Genomic DNA, 13,532 nt, shown 5'->3' with positions numbered 1-13,532 from the left:
TAGCACACGCACTGGGGCATCTGCCTCCTCTTCAAATAGCGCAGGAATTAAGGGTCTGCAATGTGGAGAGAGAACGCGGCAAACTCTCTTGCATATCTTCCTCTCTCTCTCTCTCTCTTTTTGGTCAAAATTTTACATATCTTCCTCTCAGTAAAACTAAATTTCATTCCATTTCCGGAGATAGAAGGCAAGAGACTCCAATATTATGACACTTTAGAAATAGCAAAACCATACATCGAAAAAAACAGAAAAAGAAATCGCAAAACCCATTAATCAAAATGCAAAATTTCATATATTTAGACATCAAGCTGCAAGATTTTGCAGATTGTCAAAGACGACAACAATGGCTGTTGAAACGGCCATATCCATCTTCAATTCTCCACCTCAACGTCTAATTTGGTCAAATTCCCCTCACCATTTTTTTTTGTTTTCCCTCTTTCTCTCCATTTTCTCAGGGGCGAGAAAAAGAGGAAGACCTGGCATTACCAGTGTAACCAAACCTCTCGCAGGGGGGCATCATTTGATTCATTGCAATTTGCGTGCATCACCGTCGAGTTTTCCTCCGCAGATTGTTCTGGAGCTTCTATCATTTGCCAACAAATTTTGTTGCGAGGAGATGAAGTCTGCTTAGCATCTCTGGCTTGTGACATGGAGGATGCCATGTTGTTGACTGAATATTGATTGGAGGAGACGGCGCATATTCCAGTGGCAGTCCAAATTAATATTGTTAGAATATTTTGTAGTCCAGAGGGTAGGGATAGAAGAGCTATGACAGGTCGTGCGTCCCTTTTGGTATATTATTTTTTTAAGTCGGATTGCTATGGAGGAAGAGATGAAGTCTAACACAACTGTGATGCTCTTGGAGAGATTAGGAGAGTGTGTGCAGCAGAAGGATGGCAAAAACAACTTGCATTTTTTAAAGGGAAAAAAAATACTCTAAACAGCACAGATTTTTATGTAAATCTTTAAAAAAATCATAAAAAATTGAAAACAGCTCTATTTTTTGCTCATAAGATATTAAAATGTCATTGCATGAAGAATATAGTGATCAAAAGAAACAAGGAAAAAACATTTGGGAAGGGAGGGAAAATGAGAGGGGACCCAGGCACCCCTCTCCCATGCACGTTTTATAATGTGACGTGTCTGGGTTCAGTAAGCTAAGTATGAACAGAGAAGGAGGAAACTGGAAAGAGGTGGAGACGAAGCTTCTTCACGATGCATGAAGCTTATAGCTTCACTGTGGATGATTATGGACTTATAAGACCAACTTCATGTTTTGCAATTTTGACTTGGCTATAGCAAAAGTAGCATTCAACTAACAACAGGGAGCTTGTACATAACATCAATTTTATTATAAAAATGAAACAAATTTCTTCATTAATTAAAATAAAATTTGACCTGTGAAATCACATTCTCAAAATCCTGAACCATACAGTGCCTTTAGGTTCCTTCCATATTTTTAGCCAAAAAAAAAAAATTCCTTTCATATTGATTGATGCCTCTGGTTTCTGTTTTCTACTGAAAATCATCTAGCTGCTGCTAAATGTGGCCTGATTTTTAATGACTAAAAAAATTATTATTTATTTGTTTTTGGAACACTAAGCCCCCCTTTGTTTGCGAGAACTGGAAAATGAATTGAAAATGGATTTGGAAATATAATGGGGAAAAAAAGTTTTTAAAAAATCAAGCTTTTTATGTTGGAAAATTCAATGGAATTTTTTTGGTATGCTAGAAAAATTCGATGAAAAGGAAAACTTAAGTAAAGACCAGTATGATCGCAACTCTCAACTCTCACCTTCCACAAATCTGCAGACCCAGAACTGAAATCCAATTTCACTACAGTGAATTGAAATCATCAAAGCCAGTAATGAAAGTCATTATCGTCACCAAAAGTTTTCCGCCTTCAACCTCACAGATGAAAGATTCAGTTTTTATTTTTGGACTGAAAGATGAAAGATTCAAGGTCCGATTGGATTGGATGAAGAAAAGTAAGATTGGGTAATGTGAACTATATTTGGACTCACTTTTATAAAAGTTAGTTTATAAAGTATAAAAGTTGTTTGGATTATCACTGAATAAGTAAGTTTAATTTGTAAAATAACCAAAAAAAAGTATGACTTTTATTAAATAATGAAATTTTTTAAAAAATATGAATTTAAAAATATAATAATTTTAAATTATTATAATACAAAGAAGTTATATTTAATGAATAAAATATATTTAAATTAGAAATCATAATAATGTGAAAATTTTTTAACCAAAGAATATTACATAATTAATTGGATGATATACTCTACATAACTTATATAAATATAAAATGAAAAATAACATTAAAAAAATAAAAATATTATAAAAAAGTTAAGAATTATTTTTGTTTAAAAGAATATTAAAAATAAATAACTAAAAATGGATTGGGAAGTACAAGGAACATATAGAAAGAAGCACACGAACAATATAAACATAAGAGTAGAAATGTCTTTTAATTTCAAAAAGCCGCTTTTGCATGAGTCATAAATAAGTTTTAGATACTTATGTAATTGTATTTGAAAAAAACAACTTTCGACTCATAAGTCAGATCGGCCAAAAGCAGTTACAAATAGCTTCCAAATTTGCAAACTGACTTATCATACATCTATGAGCTACTTTTTCCCTGCCAAATGCCTTGCCAAACAGGCACTCAGTTTAAAAAGCAAGAAACTGGAAAAGGAAATAAAGCCAGAAACATGAAACGAAGATCAGAAATTTCAAAAAAAAAAATTTAGTTCCAAGTTGAGACGTGTATATTTGTTTATTTGTATAAATTGAATGAATGAAGAAATTGCGCTCACACAAATCATCAACAGAACTACTAGAAGTTGTTTTACATACTTAACAAATAAGCAGTAACTAATTAACTATCAAATATCAATTATTACTAGCTACTAATTAATCACCTCGATTTCGACCTCCCTCATTCTCCCAACATTCCCTGCTTCTTCCTTGGTGTCCGGTCCTTCAAATTTGGGCAATTTTGATGACTCGAACTTGGCACAGCAGAGATAAATCCCAATGAACACGAAGCTGAGTGATGCCAACATGAGAAAATACAAATCCAGGTGACTATTGTTTATGGAATCCTTAATCCACCAATGAAAAATGAGTGCAAATAGAATGCTGGAGAATTTTCCAATCTATGCCCCGTTCCACAAAGTTTCTCATTGATATGGGCACCCGATCCAGCACGAAAGCCTCAAGCCCACCTTCTGCGAATCCTTCCATTAGCCCCAGCAGGACAAACTGTGGAGTTACCACCATGATGCTTAAGGGAACAAAGTCCTTATCCGGGTCCTTCCCAATAGCTTTGGCAGCCTATAACGTACCACTACCCCAGCCAAAATACAGCAAAGTACGGAACAAAACAACCCGACAGCTATACTCAAAATTGGTCCCACCACTTTCTTTCTTGATGGGATGCGTCCAACCACATTAGCAGCCAAATGTTGGAGTACAAAGAAAATGATAACAGGAACATCGAAACTACCAAATTTAGAATCCAAGTTGGATGTTTGCTTGACAAAATAAGTGTTACCGGAAGCAGAAACCAAACTGTAGGCGAAGAAGGAGAGTCCCAAGGGTATAATGAAGAAAAGGTTCTTCACGTCCCTCACCTGCTCCACCGTACAAACCTCTTCTTGTCTCTCTTCAATTTCGTTGTTCTTAATTATTATAGCGGCCTTGTCCAAACGCCGCAAAATGATGGATGAGGTGGCTTCAAGTGAACCTCTTGATCGTTTTCTCTTTGATCAAAGGGATCTTCTAAATCATTACTTGGACCTTCATTGCTGCCATTGGAGGAACCATTTTCTCTTGTATAGAGGGGATATTCCGAATCATTCGACGAAGCTTCAATGTTGCAGTCAGAGGAAGAATAATAATAAGCCTCAGCTGAAGAAGGGTATGGCAATCGACGTTTCCGAAAAGCTGCCTTGAAGACCCTATAAATGGTAGTAAGAGGACTACTTGTGGGTCTTTCTTCTGCTTAGTAACAGAAAATCCCAGACAAGAATCCTAAATAAGCATGCCCCATAACAAGAGACGAAACTAGGAACCTTATCAGCCAGCGACTGTTGCGTAAGAAATAGGTAGCTATAGGAATGGCAATTAACTGAGCAGAAGCACTCCAAAGAGTGAGAGGTACAACTATTTTAGTGACAATTATCCGCTTCCCTCTTCTATTGATTACTTTGGATTTCAGTAGTGTTGGACCAATCCTAGTGCTAAAACTTCTCATGTATTTTCTGTATGTAAGATCTGAAGTCAATTCCATACGTAGAGGGAATTGAATCCTTTCCAACTCCTCCATATATGCTTTTTCTCTGTCATTATCGGTATGTATATTCTTCAATTTTTTCCTCAATTGATACTTGAAAAAATCACTTAAAATTTTGCGTCCAGCCTTGCCTAGCGCAAGAAGTACTGTTGCCAAAATCACCACAAGAAAACCTACTCCTGCACTAAGGCTGAAATTCCTCAAGGCGCAAACCCATAGTAACATCAACCCCTGCAATTAAAAATAGCTTTTACTTAATTTGATCTTTTTAAAGTTTACATTTCAATTCTGTTCCTCGTTTAACAAATAGGCTAAAACCTTTTTAACTTAAAACTGACTATGTTTTTTATTTTTAAAAGAAAGAAACATAATTTCACAAAGGGTTGATACGCTAGTAACAGAAAGATCATACCATAGTATAGGATGCGGCGCAGAAGGTAATCACAATGAAACGACCTGCTGTGTAAGCTTCTGATATGTGTGTAACAACTAGTTTGAACACAGCTGACATCCCATCTACCAAATTCACGAGCATAGAAGCACCCCGTAGACCAAAATGTTCTTCGAGGAAGTCCATCAAAAGGATCACCGCTGTATTTTGAGCCAAGGCATAGCTAAAGACTAAACCTGAGTTTTAAATATAATCAGCCAAGGAAGTTAGCTAGATGCAGCTGAATCGATCACTTCAAAATTGATTCAACAGAAATAGAAATTATTTAATACGAGCAGATTAACAAAGATTTGACGGTGAGAGTTTTATTCTCCCGGAAAATCTGTCTGGTCTACAAGAACATGTTGATTTCAACAGACGGAAGCTAACATTACCACAGATGAAGGGTACAGTCCCGGAGGGGACGAACCCAAGACGGCTGAGTCGGTTGATTATATGACTAGCTTTCTTCTCCATTCTCGACGGAAAACTATGGTATGAACTTTTCTTCTTTTAGGTGAATGACTTGAGAGAGTAATAAAGCTAGTGAACTAGAAAGGAAGGAATTAGGGAACTTTCCTCCAATTGACACCCCCAACTGAGTTCGGCGAGCGTCTCGGCAACAGTAAAGCTTGTTTACCTCTATTCAAACAACTTAACCAACACTAGTTTGATTTTTCCTTGTCTCGGAATCTAAAGTTAAGGTGAAAGCTAAGGAAAAAAACGAAAATGCTAAGTTAAAGCTGCAGTGGACTCCATTTCTTAGTTGCGCGTCCTACCATTTGCACGCCGCAATTATCGTGCAGGGGTGTCGGCTGCGGCGGGCTCCCAACTATCCCTTCATTTTAAGACTCTTTTTAAGTGTTTTTTCAGCTTTTTTTTAATCATTAGAAAAATAAGTGACATTTTAATATCTTATTTATAAAATAATAATTTTTTTTAATTTTTTTAATGATTTTTTAAAAAGTTAACACTCAAAGTTATAAAGAAACTAGTCCGTTTAGAGTATTAAATTTGTAAAAAACTATAAAAAATTAAAAAATAAACTATTTTTTTTATAAATAAGATATTAAAATGTCACTATTTTTTTGCTTTTTTGTAGAATCTAATAATAAAAAGAAGCTTAAAAAAATATTTGGAAAAAGTCCTAAAATTAAGGGCCAGTTGACAAGGCGGAGCTGAGACCCCAAATCCTAATTATTGGGATGTCATTATAACTAATTTATTTTTATTCAAAGGCATGAAGAGTTCAGAAAGCAGATGAATTCTAAATTCAGCGTCTGGGGGGCCCTTGTAACTCTTTGCAATCAAAAAGTATGGAAACTTTCCTTGAACTTTGCTTAAAACTGCACCACTTTCATTTCTTTTGTTGCTGGAATCTAAAGAGAAGGAGTAATACTGTATATTTTATCTCTTCATATGTGCTGTGTATTGGGACTAAATTACACCTAAAATTAGATGTGCACAATCTTGCCTCAACTCTAAATAAAACTCTAATCACTTGGTAAAAGTCCCCAGCTAGATGTGTCGGTTGGACAATAAAACTTCACGCATGTCCTTGTTGGGATCGGAAAAAGCCGTCTGATGGGATATTTCTTTCTACCAGAAAAGAGCGGAGATTTGAACGCCTTTTCAAATTAGCACGTTGCTTGACCCGATGCCCGCCTCCATCGGGTCATTGCATATAGATTTCAGGATCAACTCGTCATGTATTATTTTGTAGGTAATTAATTTAACTATCTTTTCTGATATCACAATAGGGGAGAACCAAAATAATAAACAGAGCTAATAAACTGGGTTGGTGATGATGCAACTACGGATCAGTAAGCCATGGTGTGGGCTAGCAAAATGCCAGCATGTGCTTGTCAAGGTGGGGCTTTTTTTTTTTTTTTTAAATATACAATATCCTTTTTAATTTTGAAAAACCAAAAAACTTTCAATTTTTAAAATTTTTCAGAATATATAATAAAAAAATATTTTTAAATGAATCTTTCAAAACAAGAATCAAATAAATTCATAAAAACAATTGTATCATAAGAAATGAGGATATGATTACAGGCATTCGCTGAAAATAATGAGGATAACTTATTATGGAAATGTAAATGTGTTATTAGTCATTTTATACTAAAAATGTTGAGGTTAAACTTGAGTTTCAAACTTGGGTAGAAGACAGGTTGGGATAAGATAATGTGATGTGATGATCAATTTGTTAAAAAAAATAAAAGAAAAAAACCTGCCAACCTGCAGGCTAGCTAGTCCACGACGAAGCGAGCTTAAAGTAGTGTGGGTAGGTTGCCAACCTACGTCCGCAATTTTGGCGGACTAGCAAGCATAACCTATATTACTGGCTTTAATCATAAATAATATTTCTTTCGGTCTTATTTATAATTTTTAAATTGAGAAAGATGTGTAATCTATTTTATAAGCTTCAATTTGAGATTTGTTCTAACATTGAATGCATTTTTAATGATTTTGTCCTTAATTACTTATTCTCTCTCCCCTATCATGCTCTCTCATACTACTTCGTCCCTTGTTATAAGATCATTTTAACTAAATTACGCAATTTAATAAAACAGTTAAAATTCGTTAAAATCAATTAATATGTACCAAATACAATTTTTTTTCTCAATATACCCCTATATATAAATGGATAGATGTGAGAAAGTAATAATGAGATAAATAAATAAAAAGAGAATGTATTAAATGCATTAAGCTAGGGGATAAAGTAGGTAATAATATATTAAACATTCAGACAAATTAAAAGGGAATCTTATAAAAAGGGGACAAACCTATTAAAAAAATTAGATCTTATAATAAGAGACGGAGGGAGTATCGCATTTTCCCCACACATTCTCTTTCATCCTTTTTCTTATTTATTGTACTAATATATTTAGAAACAAAACTATACTTCTAACATGTTTATTAATTTTAACTATTCATAAATTAGTTATTTAAAATTTATAATAAGAAGTTGAGGAGTAGAATGTTGAAGCAAATATTAGGGCTAAATGTGTATATTGACCAAAACGTGTCTAACACTCGAATAGCTTCTCCTGTCCATGTGTTGTCGGACCTCTTCTTCATCTTGTTAATTCCATCTCATTCCTTTAACCATCCTGTTGTTCATATAATTACATTAGATTTATTGTATAATCATCCCCTTTAAAATTGAACTTTTCTTCAAGACGGAAAAAAAAAATCATAAATGCAACTTCTTTTTTTAAATTTCATACAATATTATACAAAAACAGCATATCTCTAGCTAAATATTGCACATATATGCCTCTAAAAGATAGTATATGTTTTTAATAATGAGTCCAACTTTAGATCTCTCATTTTCACAAAAGAACGATTGTCATGGCTATGCATTATTATCAGTTTGTTGTGGCGCAATATTTTCTATATGTAGTTTAGTTTAGTGATAGTTGTAACTGAATCTTAGCACTTCGAAATATTTTCCCAGCAAGCTGATCAATGCGCAACAATTATTTCTTTATTTTTCTCATGGCGATCAATTGTGGCTGTTGCCAAAAACAAAATTTAATATAAAATCCAATGAAAAAAAACAGAACTAAACTATACTCCATTTGATCCTTTAAATATAATTTCATCTTCTTAAATGTAACTGGTTTCTGTTTTGTTAAATTCCGTTGCGAAAGTCAAAAGTAATTTATATTAAAGATTGGAGCTAGGGAGTTTGCCATATCACTTGACATTGTGTTTGATATTTGCACTCTTTACATTTAGTTTAGTTTTGTGATGGTATTGTACGCGTGAATTGTTTGAAATTTACATAATATATTAACTGCCATCGTTATGAATAATTTACATAATTATGTAGTTTAGTTTTGTGAGTGGAAACTCTTGAGTTGGTTGAAATTAAACCCTAAGTATGAAAATGGTGGAATTCGAAATTTTTATGGCTGGAGGTTTTAATTAACGGGTGTGAATGGCTTTCATTAATTTGCTGCTTCAACGTGGTTGTTATCAATCAAGTTTTATACATTGTGAAACTATTGCCTCATTTGGCAAGATGGAAGAGTTTCTGATGAATGTGAAAGTGAAAATAAAAATGAAATTAAAAGTGAAAGTAGGTTTTAAAGTGTGTTTGGTATGACTATAAAAGTGTGGTATTATTTCTAATTTATATTTGTATTTACAATATAAAAGTACCAAAACACCCTCAACTCAAAAAACCAAAAAAGCTCTCTCTCAGATTCATCATCGTCTTCTTCCTTATCCCCTATCCACATGTTGAACTTTCCCCATGAACTCAAAATCGAAACCAAAAATCAATAATCATACTCAAATCAAACCCAGATCTTATATACAAACCAATTTAAAAGCAAAAAAAAGTAGAAGCATGCATACACGAATAGCATCCTGAGATCTACTGTCAAACTCTAAAAGTGTAGCACCGCTTGCCGTCGCCATTCGCCATTCTTTGTCCATCGTTCGTTGCCCCATACCACGAATCGAAGAGGGAGAGTGAGTAGACAAAGAAACTCTACAAAAACCAAAATCAACAATGAAGAATCGTTGCCGCCATCGTCCTCGTCTTTCGCCACCGTCCTCCTGCCGTCCTGCGTCATCCCCATGGTGGTCATCAGTTGTTTTAGAAAAAAATGGTAAGAGGACAAAATGGTCAGAAATGCAGTTCCATGGAATTGGAACTGAGTTCCCGAGGAGGTGAGGTGGAACCGGGTTCCATCAATTTTGATGGAAGTGAGTTCCCCAGGTAAGTGGGTTCACACCTACCAAACATACAAACATCACGGTTCCGCTTCCGCTTCCGCTTCCTGGCCTCCACTTTCATGCTACCAAACGGGGCATATGTTTGAGCACATGCATTATTATGGGTAATCCACGTGGTGTACTTGAATGTTTTGCTCTTAGCATTGATTTTGAGAAAATTGCAAAAAACAAAAACCGAAAAATTGTAAAATCATGAATCAAGACATATATAGATCTTGACCACGATTAAAAATGGCAAATAACAACAAATCTTTGACAAAATACTTAATTTGCAATTTCGTAATTTTCACAGTATTTTTTAGCAATTTTCCCTTGATTTTTTAAGATGACGGGATAATTTTATTATATGATCCTTTTAGATAGTTAATTCAAAATCAGACTCGAGATCTAATAATATGCTAAAGGATTAAGTAATGTTCTAAAAATCAGACCGGACATAAAGTCAAAAAAAATCAACAGGTCATGATTTAAAGGGCCGGACCATCTGGTTAGATCGGTGACTGAATAACTAAGTAAAAAATAATAAATACAATCATATGTGTAATATATAAAGATATACTAAAAACATTATAAATATTTGATAGCTTTTTTTCATTTTGTTATAATAATAACCTCTGTTTTTATTTTTTTAATAAATTAATTTATAACAAAAGATAAATAATAAACATGTATAGGTAATGACTATGAATCTATGATAGAAATTGTAACGCAAAAAGGGCATTGATCATTGTGATCAATGACCTATTTCTAAAACATCCATAAAAAAAAAAAAATTTGTAAAATAGAAAAGAATGCTTTATGCTATCCAGCTTCCAAGGTCAATCCCTGTAGTCTCTATCCTTTCAAGTAGGACTGCACATGGACAGGGCAGGACCCTTGCCTGATGCCCAGCCCGAAAAATAAATGGGCTGGAAAATGCAGCCCATTGCCCAGCCCTGCCCATGAAAAGCCCTAGTTAGCTCGGGCTGGGCAGGACAGGTTTCCATGCCCAACAAATCAATATACTATATTACTTAACTAGTTATTTATGTTCCTCTAGATAATTTAATGTAACTTTATATTAAAATGGTGACTTGACCTTAATTTAGTTATTTCTAATTAATATATTATGAAACAACATTTTATAGTAGCTAAGAGGAGTAAACTATGACAAACAAAAATGTTGTTAGTATGTTTTATTAAACTTAATTGTTACATTTTATAGTAGCTAAGGGGAGTAAACTATGACAAACAAAAATGTTGTTAGGATACTTTATTAAACTTAATTGCTTTTCTATTTTCTAAAATTTCTTAACCAAATGTAAATATTTTTTTTCTATAACTCCCAAATACTCATAAGAGCATGGATCAATTATACAAATTGCTATTGGTCCTAATGTTTGCATTAAAAAAGAAAATGGTTATAACAAATCGCAGTAAATGATAACATGTTTACTCTCAAAATCATTTGAAAATAAATAAATATAATGAATATTGAATATTGATGCAACAGTGTGTTTGATTCAGGAGATAAATATGAGACAAGTAAAATATATATATAAAATTATATATATTTTTGTGGGTAGGGTCAAATGGGTAGGGCAGCATATCATGCCCGATGCCCAGCCTTGCTTGACAATTTGCCCGGCCTGAACATGTCCAATATATCTTTCGGGCCATTTTTTTAAGGACAGGCTGGACTTTTCTTTTTTTTTTATGGGCTTGGGCGGGTATAACAGGCCAATGGGCTCCATGAGCACCCCTACTTTCAAAGTGTAAAAGATTTTTAAATCCCAAGACAACCTTTTGTTGTCCGTTGGATATTGCCTCTCATGTCAAATCTTTCGTCTATCAGCGTATTGAGCTTTTTATATCAACACTATTTCACTCTTTAACAATTTCAAGCTTTTCGGCTTCACATCTTGAGCTTTCATGTTCTTACCAAACAATTTCCAGGCAATTCCTCTTTCTTTTCATTTTTTTTCTTCTCTTCTTATTTATATGCTTCCTCTTTTAATTTCTTTCCTGCCTTTCTTTCTTTTTGGTTGCGTCTCTCTTCTTTTTTCATCTTTCTCTCTCAACATCCTGTCATTAATCCACCCCTAATTTTAAACTGATCGGCTCTTCAAAACTCGCTCTGGTTCTCAGCTCATCCGGCTTAACTTCTCAAACAGTCCAAATATCTGAAACGCGCCACAAAAGTTTTCCACCTGACAGTTTGACTAGTCTCACCGGTCGGTCTGATCCGGATTTTAAAATGCTGGGATTAAGGGATTGAATTGAAATAAATTGTCTTCAATGAAATTGAGCCCCTCATAGCCGAAGAATTGTGCGGTTTAAAATTTAGAATGCCAAAATATTAATTTTTTAGAAAAATATCCTTATTTGTAAAGCTGAAGAATTTTAATAAATATTTTGCAAGATAAAACTCCTCTCTTTATTTCATACATAGTAAAATTATTTAAAATAAGTTAAATCCGTTTTTCTCGTTGCTTCGGTTGCAACGTCTTCCTTTTGATCATCTTGCTTCTTCCTAGTCGTGGTTGATCTTGATTCACGTGACTTGTCGCTTCACCTGGCTGAGCATCCGAGCTGGAGGAAGATCTAATCAAAACAATATAAAAGAAGTATAAGCATGATCTCAGCAGTTAAAAAAAAAAAAAAAAAAGAACTGCAAATTACTACTATTATGACTAAACTAATAACAGAACTAACTAACTCCATCTCAATATTCACCTGGACTGGTTCCAACCCGCTGGTCCATCTCTCCCTCCACTTGAAACTTGGCTAAGCACACATAAATCAAAAAGAACACGGAGCTTACTGATGCCAATATGAAAAAACATCAATCCAGGCGAATCCGGGGAACAAAAAATAATGCAAATGGTATGCTGAAGAATGTTCCGATCGCGATCGAACAGCATTACATTGGAATGCAAAGGTCCACAAAGTTTCTCATTGGTTTAGGCACCAGCTTATTATGAAGGAAACTCTCTACTCCAAATTCTGCAAATCCTCCCATTAGTTATAATATGGGTATATTATAAATTCAATCAAATCAGATACAGCCTACGGCGTTCCACTAGCCAAGCAGCAGCAACGCAGAGTACAGCCATACTCCAAATTGGTTTCATCAGCTTATATCTTGATTGGATCAATCTAACCCCAGAGGCAACCAAAGATAGAAGTGCAAAAAACAATAAAATAACGGGCATATCGAATCGAATTCCCCTACATTACAACCCACCACGCTTGTTTGCACAACTAAATAAGTGTTGCCACAAGTAAAAACCAAACTGTAAGCGATGAATTTGGACCCCACGAATAATTGATAATATGAAGTATTGGATCGTAAGCAACATAATGTCTGTATGATTCTAATTCCGTGACCCCAAATCATATGTAGTTTACTATGGATCAGTGTCACTCTATCTTAATTATTTATTGATCCGCATGAGGACAAAATTTTATAAGAAAATCAAGGATTGAGAAAGCCTTTTGGTTCAAAGCCGGACTTCTCTCAAAATGTTATGCACTGTTAAATACCAAGTTTGTTTGGCATGTTATACTAGGAATGAGGGGAAGAAATTTAGCTTTTATTGGCAACATCAAAATAATCGTAGCTAAAAAATTTGCTTCCCTCCTTCCCTCTTTTCTCGTGGGCAAGACAATTTCATATAGTTCCTTCAACTAGTGAAAATCTGGGTTTCGAATATGTTCTGGGTTGCCTAGTTTCTACTCCACTGATTTCTCTTGTTTGATCTGTGCTTTGTTTCACCTGCTTTGAAATTGGGCTAGTTGATTGAATCAACAGTTCTGATTTTCACTTCTGATATCATGTCTACCAGATTCGTAAGTATAGCAGCTTTCCCTGGACTTTGATGATGTTCATCTTCAATTCATCAGTAAGGAAGTCCACCATCACATCCACCACTGCGGTCTGTATCAAAGCATGGCTTGCAACTAAACCTGAATTAATACAAATATCATTGCAGGAACAATTGCGTTAGTCGTCATTGCTGAATCACTCCAAAGAGAGTTCATTCTGCTAGAAAATAG

The sequence above is a fragment of the Neltuma alba genome, unplaced genomic scaffold (assembly GCF_004799145.2).
Source record: "Neltuma alba isolate B1F8T4 unplaced genomic scaffold, ASM479914v2 tig00002161_pilon, whole genome shotgun sequence".
NCBI classification, from domain to species: Eukaryota; Viridiplantae; Streptophyta; class Magnoliopsida; order Fabales; family Fabaceae; genus Neltuma; species Neltuma alba.
This window is presented reverse-complemented; position numbering follows the sequence as displayed.